The 8,508-nt window shown below is 36.9% G+C and overlaps 1 protein-coding gene across 1 annotated transcript in view; it reads left to right on the forward strand.

Annotated features, from left to right (window-relative positions):
• The first annotated feature begins 1,435 nt into the window (after positions 1 to 1,435).
• Positions 1,436 to 8,508, forward strand: part of LOC103272589 (zinc finger protein 566) — an 81,880-nt gene continuing 74,807 nt past the window's right edge. Inside the window, exon 1 of the mRNA XM_008070070.2 lies at positions 1,436 to 1,589. The gene's annotated coding sequence lies outside the window, so the exon portion shown is untranslated. The remainder of the gene's footprint in view (positions 1,590 to 8,508) is intronic.

Genomic DNA, 8,508 nt, shown 5'->3' on the forward strand with positions numbered 1-8,508 from the left:
TTTTGTTATACTTAATGTATTTTTCAGTAAAATGAAAGAGTAAAATTCCAGGCTTAATAGTTTTGATACATACAGAAAATAATAATCAATGAAAGTTATAAAGAACACAAGACTTAGGCTTGTCGCTTAACTATTGATTTTCTAAGTTTCTGGACTTTATAATCTTTTCACCTGTAAGTACTCCTATCAGCAACAACATTCTACTGCTATGACCTTATTTAACATGGATGACTAATATATGTTTCTGCTGGAGACTTGTCCTGAGTTTCTCATCTGTTTATGCAGTTGCTTAATGTGGGGGTACAGGAACTTAAAGCTCTTTATGTCCAGGTTTTCCTACTGATAACTTCTTCCTGCTGTCTGCTTCCATCTGTTTCCCCTTTCTGTACAGCAATTCATAGCACTGTCTAGCCATGTTTTAGGGCTCTTACATCTTAGTAAGAGAAGACCTTCTAGGTAAATTTCACTCTTTCACCTATCATACCCTATTACAAATTGGGAACCAAGGTTTCTTCGTTACCTGCAATGAATGATAAATATGTTTGCTGAGTCAGTGAATGATCATATAGTCAACCCTCTGTATCAGTGGATTCTGCATCCATGTATTCAACAGACCAAGGATCAAAAGTGTTGTTAGGCCTGTGATGATTGCATCTGTATTGAACATGTAGAGACTTTTTTGTTCTTGTCATGATTTCCCTAAACAATACAATATAACAACTATGTTTAAAGCGTTTACATTGTAGTAAGTATTTTGAGTAAGATAGAGATGATTTAAAATATTTGGGAGGATGTGCATAGGTTACATGCAAAACACTATGCCATTTTGTATAACAGACTTGAGCATCTGCAGATTTTGGTATTCATAGGGGTCCCGGAACCAATCCCCTGTGATACCAAGGGAAGGCTATAATTATAGAAAGCTTTTGACATTTAACTTCTAGAGTAACATAAACTAGGTAAAATATTCTCTAAAAATGTTTAAGAGCTCTGACCTATAAATACTATCAGAATAATTTCCTATATATTTTGTCTATATCACTCAAGGTTGATTACTTGAGAAAAGTGTTGTTATGGAGACTTAAATGATATTAAAAAATGTGACTTCAATCAGAAGCAACATCACAAGTGACACCTGCTTAAAGGAACCTATACAGGTTGTGATGTGATTCCGGAGATCTCTGGCAACTCAGTCTCATAGTTTCTCTGTGTAACCTAAATTCTGCAAATAAGATACCTTCAGTTTCCCATTTCTGAAATGTGGGGAGCTTTTGAATGGCATAGTGAGTTTGGCCTGAGATGCTAAGGACCAATACTCTTTTTCCATTTGCTAATATGTAGATATAAGCCAAAAAGTCATCATTACTGTGTTCTTTTTTCACAGGCCAGCTTCCCTGTGCATCCCCAGGAGCTGCACTTACATTACCCTTTAAAACCTCTTAGAGTTCTGAATTCTGGGATGCTACTTTACCCCCAATAATAACGTCCAAGTCCAGTGTCACTTTTCCATTTACAAGTTTAAAGTCATCAGTTCAAACAAGAAGAGCAGTGGATGATTGAGGAAGAAATGTAAAGAAGGTTCTCTCCAGGTGAGTTAGCAAGAACTTGATAGGTATGAATGGGATCAAGGCCTTATTACAGTGAGAATTTGCTTGTTCAGTGAGAGTTTGTAGCCTCTGATTTATTTTGATTTTGATTTTTTTGAGGGGATTTTCTACTAGCGCTTGTCTTTTAAAGTGACAGTTGCTTGGAATTCTTTAAATTCCTAAATGACATTTCTAGATATTCTTCCTGAATCTGTGCTTTTCTCTGAATCTGAATCTAGAGGATTGATTGCTCCTCTAATCTCTGTTCTGGATGCCAGTCACTCTACCTCATTTGTGGCCGCAATTTTATGATTTTTACAGCCTCACTTTCACTAACATTCTCTGTTTTTCACTTGTCCTTGCCTGCCTAGACTTATATCTTAAGCAGTCCTTCATAGATCTGCTGTCTTTCAAAAACTAACGTGTAAATTCCTTAAAATGTAATCTTTCTTTGTATAACTATTATGTATCTTTCAAATAAAAAAGTAATCTTTCAAAAGCTAGCATGTAGATTCTTTTCTTTAAAATTTAACTTTCTGTAACTTCTCCCTCAGAGTTTAATTTTATATTGTATTATTATTATATATTATATATTAGATAATATAATATGTAATATTACACTTTCTATATATATTATACCTCAGAGTTGAATTTTACCCCCTTAGTCTTATTTCCTATTCTTACCTCCAGCCATCGCAGTTCAGCATTATCTCACTTCTTGCTTTTTAGCAATATTACAGCTTGGGATTTAGTACAGACTTCCTACCAGTTCACTTCTTTGTTACTTTTCTTTCTTTCTTTCTTTTTTTTTAGTCAAGTTCTTATTCTGTCACCCAGGCTGGAGTGCAGTGGCATCATCATGGCTCATAAGAAAATATGAAGAGATGTAAATGTGAAGAAGATGTAACTTTTTTGGTGTTTTTTCTGGCTTGTTAGGTATATAGTAACTTAAATCCTGATATGCTTCATACTTTCCTAAACTTGATGAATTTGTAAAGTAACTGGGAAAATTTTAAATAACCTTCTGGGCTCAGGCAATCCTTCCACTTCAACCTCCGTAGTAGCTGGGACTACAGTACATACCACCATGCCTGGCTATTTAAAAAATTGTTTTGTAGAGACAAGCCTAGTTTGAACTCCAGGGCTCAAGCAATCTTCCCACCTTGGCTTTCCAAAGAGCTGGGATTACAGGCATGAGCCACCATGCCTGGCCTTTTTTGTTACTTTAAAAAAGAATACTATTCTTTTTATTTTATTTTTGACTTGGAGTCTCACTCCGTCACCCAGACTGGAGAGCAGTGGTGGGCTCACGGCCACCCCAGCATCAACCTGCTGGGCTCTGGCGATCCTTCCACCTCAGCCTTCCAGGGAGCTGGAACTGCAGGCGAGCGCTACCATGCCTGACTAAATTTTTGATTTATTGTAGAGATGCCCAGGCTGTTCTCAAACCCATAGGCTCAGACAATCCCCTCACCTTGGCTTCCCAAAGTGCGGGGATTACAGGCTTGAGCCATCGTGCTCGGCCTATGTAATGTATATACTTGATAGAGAATTAAAACAATAGGGTATTTTCCTCTTTCCTAAATCTCAGTTCCCTATTTCTGTTGCCCATAAACAGCCACTATTAACAGTATCTTTTGAAAAATACAAAAACAAGCCGGGCTCTGTGGCTCAGCCTGTAATCCCGCGCTTTGGGAGGCCAAGGTGAGTGGATTGCCTGAGCCTGCGGGTTCAAGACCTGCCCAGGCAACTTGGCAAGACTCATCTCTACAATAAATCAAAAAATTAGCCGGGCATGGTAGCACGTGCCTGTAGTTCCAGCTACTTGGAAGGTTGAGGCGGAAGGATCACCAGAGCCCAGCAGGTTGAGGCTGCGGTAGCCGGGAGCATGCCACTGCACTCCAGTCTGGGTGACAGAGTGAGACTCCAACTCCAAAAAAAAGAAAAGAAAAATACAAAAACAAAAACCAGAGTCTTCTCTGTATGCTTCTGAATCTTTTGTGAGTTATACAAGAAAGCTTTCAGGTAGAGCATTGACATGATTTGTCTATGACAAGATTATTGTGACTGCTGTACTGAGAATTGTAAAGTAAAAGCAAAAGTAACAAGACCAATGAGGAGTCTTTTAAATAATCCAGGCAAAATATGATGTGCTTTAGACCTTGGTGGTCCCAATGAGGTTGTGGGAAATAGATTCTAGGCATGTTTTGAAAATACAGCCAGCAGGATATGAAGATGCAATGGGTGTGTGATCTGAGAGAAAGAGAAGTGTTGCTTGAGCATCTGGAGAATGAGGTTGCTGTTTAAAGAGATGAGAAGAATTTAGAAGGAGTTGGTTTGGGAGCTAGAGCAAGAGTTTGGCTTGCGGCAGGGTAAGTTAGATACCTATTGGATATCCATGTGGAAGTGTTGAGTAGTTATTTGGGTATATGAATCGTTATTGGGGAGAGTGGTCCAGGCTGGTGATTAACATTTGTTAGGCATCTCAGCGATGTGATATATAAAGCAATGAGACAGGACTATGAAGTATACTAATCATGGTAAAGCTAAGTGGCTATAATAAACCTCAAAATATACAGGTTTGAGGAATATAGAATTAATTTCTTTGTCATATAAAAAAGCCATGTAGCAAGTAGTCCAGATTTGGTCTTTGTGGTCCCTAAAGAATACAGATTCCTTCCAGGTTGTCCATTATTGTCTGATTGTTGTTAGAGTTGGATCAATAATGTATCCTGGTTCCAGCCAGATGGAAGAAGAAAGAATTGTTATCTCCAGGAGAGGGGATCAGCAAACTTCTTCTGTAAAGGTCCAGATAGTAAATATTTTAGTCTTTGTAGGCCATAAGATCTTTATTGCAGCTTTTCAAATCAGGCATCATAGTGCAAAAATAGTCATAGGCAGTGGCATGTGGTTTGCCAACCCTTGTTCTAACAGACCACTATTTACACAGAATACAATTGAGTTTGCTAGTGATTAAAGCATTTTGATTTATATTTTGCACATATTTTTAAAACCATATGAAAAATGTTGTTGAAAGAACCATTTTACCTCATATTCAGATAATGCTGCTTAGTTCAGTCCAGCAGTCATTTACAGTTTGAACATTTTAATTCTGGTATGTGTGAAGGATGTTGATATACCTATAAAATATGAGGAGATGTAAATATAAAGAAGATGTAAGTTTTTTGTTTTCTTTTGGTTTGTTAGATATATAGTACTTAATTCCTGATGGGCATTATACTTTCCTAAACTTGATGAATTTTAAAAGTAACTGGAAAATTTAAAATAAACAGTAATACTATTATCTATTAAAAATTTAGTAAATTTCACATGTTAAGCCATCAGTGCCTTGGGCTTAAAGGTAGTAAAATACCTTAAAAATTGTCTCTATTTTTTTTTTTTTCCTATTTAGGTTCCTGTCTTTTCTGGATTTTCTAGGTTGTGGTTGCTAGGTTTTCATATTTATTTGCATGAGATGGAGCAAAATAGTCTCTGCAATCCTTATTTTCTATCTATGGTTATTTCCAAATAATCTTTTTTTCCCTTTATTTCTTTTTAATTTTTTCCTAAGAATGAATACATTAATTTATTTTTCTTATTTTTACTAGTTTTCCGTTCTGCTTGTGTTTACTTTTTATTTTAATTACTTTTATTACTATTCTTTTTTAAATAATGTAACCATTTATGATAAAACTTCTTTCTCCAAGAATTTTTTCAAGTATGTTCCAAAGGTTCTAACATACTTAATATTGATGATATTTCTGAATATTCTATATTTTATTTTAACTTTCTCTTTGGCCAAAGGGTTTGTTTAAACCAGTAGATTTTGAAATTTACAGGTGAAAGGTTTTAATTTTTGTTATGTAATTTCTGTTATTTGTTTTGTTTTGGTCAGAGTATTTTATGTGTCCTTTTCTACTTTGTGGAATTTTTTTTAAAGCCCTTTAAAGTTTTTTTTAATGAATTTTGCCAATTATATATAATCATACAACTCATTCCAAAATCAAGCTACAGAGCTGTTTTCTAAAATGGCTCTACCATTTTTTATTACCACCAGCAATGTGTGAGAGAGTTATGGTTGCTTCACACTCTCACTTATGGGTTGGCAGTCCTTGTTCAGTCACTGTCATGGGTTTATAATATATCTTTTTTTTCTTTTGAGACAGGCTCTCTCTGTGTTGCCCAGGCTGGAGTGCTGGAGTGCCAAAATCATGGCTCGCTGTAACCTTGACCTCCTCGGCTCAAGCTGACCTCCTGGGCTCAAGTGATCCTCCTTGAGTAGTGATCCTCCGCCTCCCGAGTAGCTGGGACTACAGGCATTTGCCTCCATACCTTGCTGATTTTTAAATTTTTGTAGAAACAGAGTCTTGCTATGTTGCCCAGGCTAGTCTTGAACTCCTGGTCTCAAGCAGTACTTCTACCTCAGCCTCCCAAAGTGCTTGGATTACAGGTGTGAGCCACCATGCCTATGCTGTAGTGTATCTCATTGGAGTTTTAATATATATTTTCCTGATTACGAATTAAATTAAACAACTTTTAATGTGCTCATGGATCATTCATATACAGGTTGAGCATCCTTAATGCAAAGACTTGAAATCTGAAATGCTCCAAATCTCAAATTTTGTGTTTGCTACCATGACACAAGTGGAAAATTCTACACCTGATCTCATATGATGGGTCGCATATGTTATATACAAAAATACCTTCAGGCTATGTGTATAAAGTTTATGAAACATAAATAAGTTTCATATTTAGATTTGGGTTCTATCCCCTAGATATGTATATGCAGATATTCCCAAATTTGAAAATGCCCAAGATGTTTCTGGTCCCAAGCATTTCATATAAGGAATACTAATCATTTTTCTCTTTTTTTTTGGAGCTGGAGTCTCACTCTGCTATGCAGTGGCACACTCATGACCACCGCAGCCTCTACTTTCTGGGCTCAGGTGTTCCTTCCACCTGAGTTCCATCCTTCCTGTAGTTGGAACTACAGGTGCATGCCACCATGCCTGGCTAATTTTTTGATTTATTATAGAGATAAGGTCTCACCATGTTGCCCAGGCTGGTCTCGAACCCACTGACTCAGGTAGTCCTTTCACCTTGACTTCCCAAAGTGCTGGGATTATAGACATGAGCCACCACACTTGGCCAATTTTTTCTCTTTTATATTAATAGATTTAGACATGGTGGCTCACACTTATAATCCCAGCTCTTTGGGAGTCTGAGGCAAGAAGATCAAGATCTGCCTGGGCAACATAGCAACATGCCATCGCTACAAAGAAAAAAATTTTAAAAAATTAGCCAGGTGTGGTGACACTTGCCTATAGTCCTAGCTACTCAGAAGGCTACAGTAGGAGGATTGCTTGAACCCTGGAATTGGAGGCTATAGTGAGCTATGATGACAGAACAAGTCCCTGTCTCAAGAAAAATAAGAATAGTTTTAGTGCTTTAGTACTATGATTCACTTTGAGTGAAATTTTGCTTATGTTATGCAGATGCGTTGAGGTGTTATTTTTCTAATTATGAAAGTTATAGCATTGAAATGAGTGACAGCATATTACCAGAGTTTGTTTTTGCGTTAAGTTATAAGAAAATAAGGATACAATTCTGAGAGGGATAGATCAGAATAATGTTGAAAGCTTCCAGCTAGTGGAGAGAGAGAGCAAAGAAAAGGCTCTTCACAAGGGAAGAGCTTGGCTACCAGTATATGAGGCATAATGAAAGCAGACAAATAAATTAAAGCTGAAATCGATGGTAATGGCAGTTTTTGTAATTCAAAAATGATTTCAATAAAACACTACAGTAAATCAGATTTGGAAGCAATGATAACTGGTTTTCTTGGCCTATCTTTTTTTTTCCCAGTTAAATATATGTGTACTTTTTTGTTTATCCTATGTGAGGCTAACTAGTAAAAAAAAAAGTAACATCAATTGCAACTAGATAAAAAGTCAGAGCACTGTCTGTAGTTATTATACAGCTATAGATTGGTTCAAATTAAAAGGCCCAAGTCTTCAAGGCTGATTCTATATGTGTAATTAGGAAGAGCTTTTTTTAAAATTATTTATTTATTTTTTTATTATGAAGTTCTGGGGTACATTTAAGGGTTAGGTATACAATTGCGTTTCATTCAGGCACCCTGTTGATATGGGGTGTTTCCCCGTTCCCAGACAGATATTTGCTACTGTTAATCCCATCTCCCCCCCCTCATAGTTTCCCAGTACTGTCAGTCATTTTCGTATAGTATTGCATTGGATGTTTAAGGTCCATTATATGAGTGAGAACATGTGATACTCAGATCTTTGTTTCTGTGAGAGGTCACTCAGTATTATAGATTCTAGTTCCATCCAGGTTGCTGCGAAATTCATGATTTTGTTCTTTTTTATGGCTGCGTAGTATTCCATCGTGTATATGTACCACATTTTTTTAATCCAGTCCTCTTTTGATGGGCAGCATGGTTGTTTCCAGGTTCTTGCTATTGTGAACAATGCTGCGATAAACATACGTGTGCAGGTATCTTTTTTATAGAGTGATTTGTGTTCTTCAGGGTATATTCCCAGTAGGGGGATTGCAGGGTCATATGGAAGGTCAATTTTTAGAGCTTTTAGGAATCGCCACACTGCTTTCCACAGAGGTTGCACTAGTTTACACTCCCACCAACAGTGTAGAAGTGTTCCCTTTTCGCCACACCCTCTCCAGCAGCTGTTATTTTTTGACTTGTTGATAATTGCCATTCTGACTGGAGTTAGGTGGTATCTCAGTGTGGTTTTGATTTGTATCTCCCTGATGATTAGTGAGGTTGAACATTTCTTCATGTGTTTGTTGGCTGCTCGGATGTCTTCCTTTGTGAAGTGTCTGTTCATATCTTTTGCCCATTTTATAATGGGGTTGTTTGTTTTTTTCTTTCAGCACGTTTGAGTTCCTT

This window comes from Carlito syrichta, unplaced genomic scaffold (genome assembly GCF_000164805.1).
Source record: "Carlito syrichta isolate Samal-C Ts95f unplaced genomic scaffold, Tarsius_syrichta-2.0.1 Scaffold312887, whole genome shotgun sequence".
Lineage (NCBI taxonomy): Eukaryota > Metazoa > Chordata > Mammalia > Primates > Tarsiidae > Carlito > Carlito syrichta.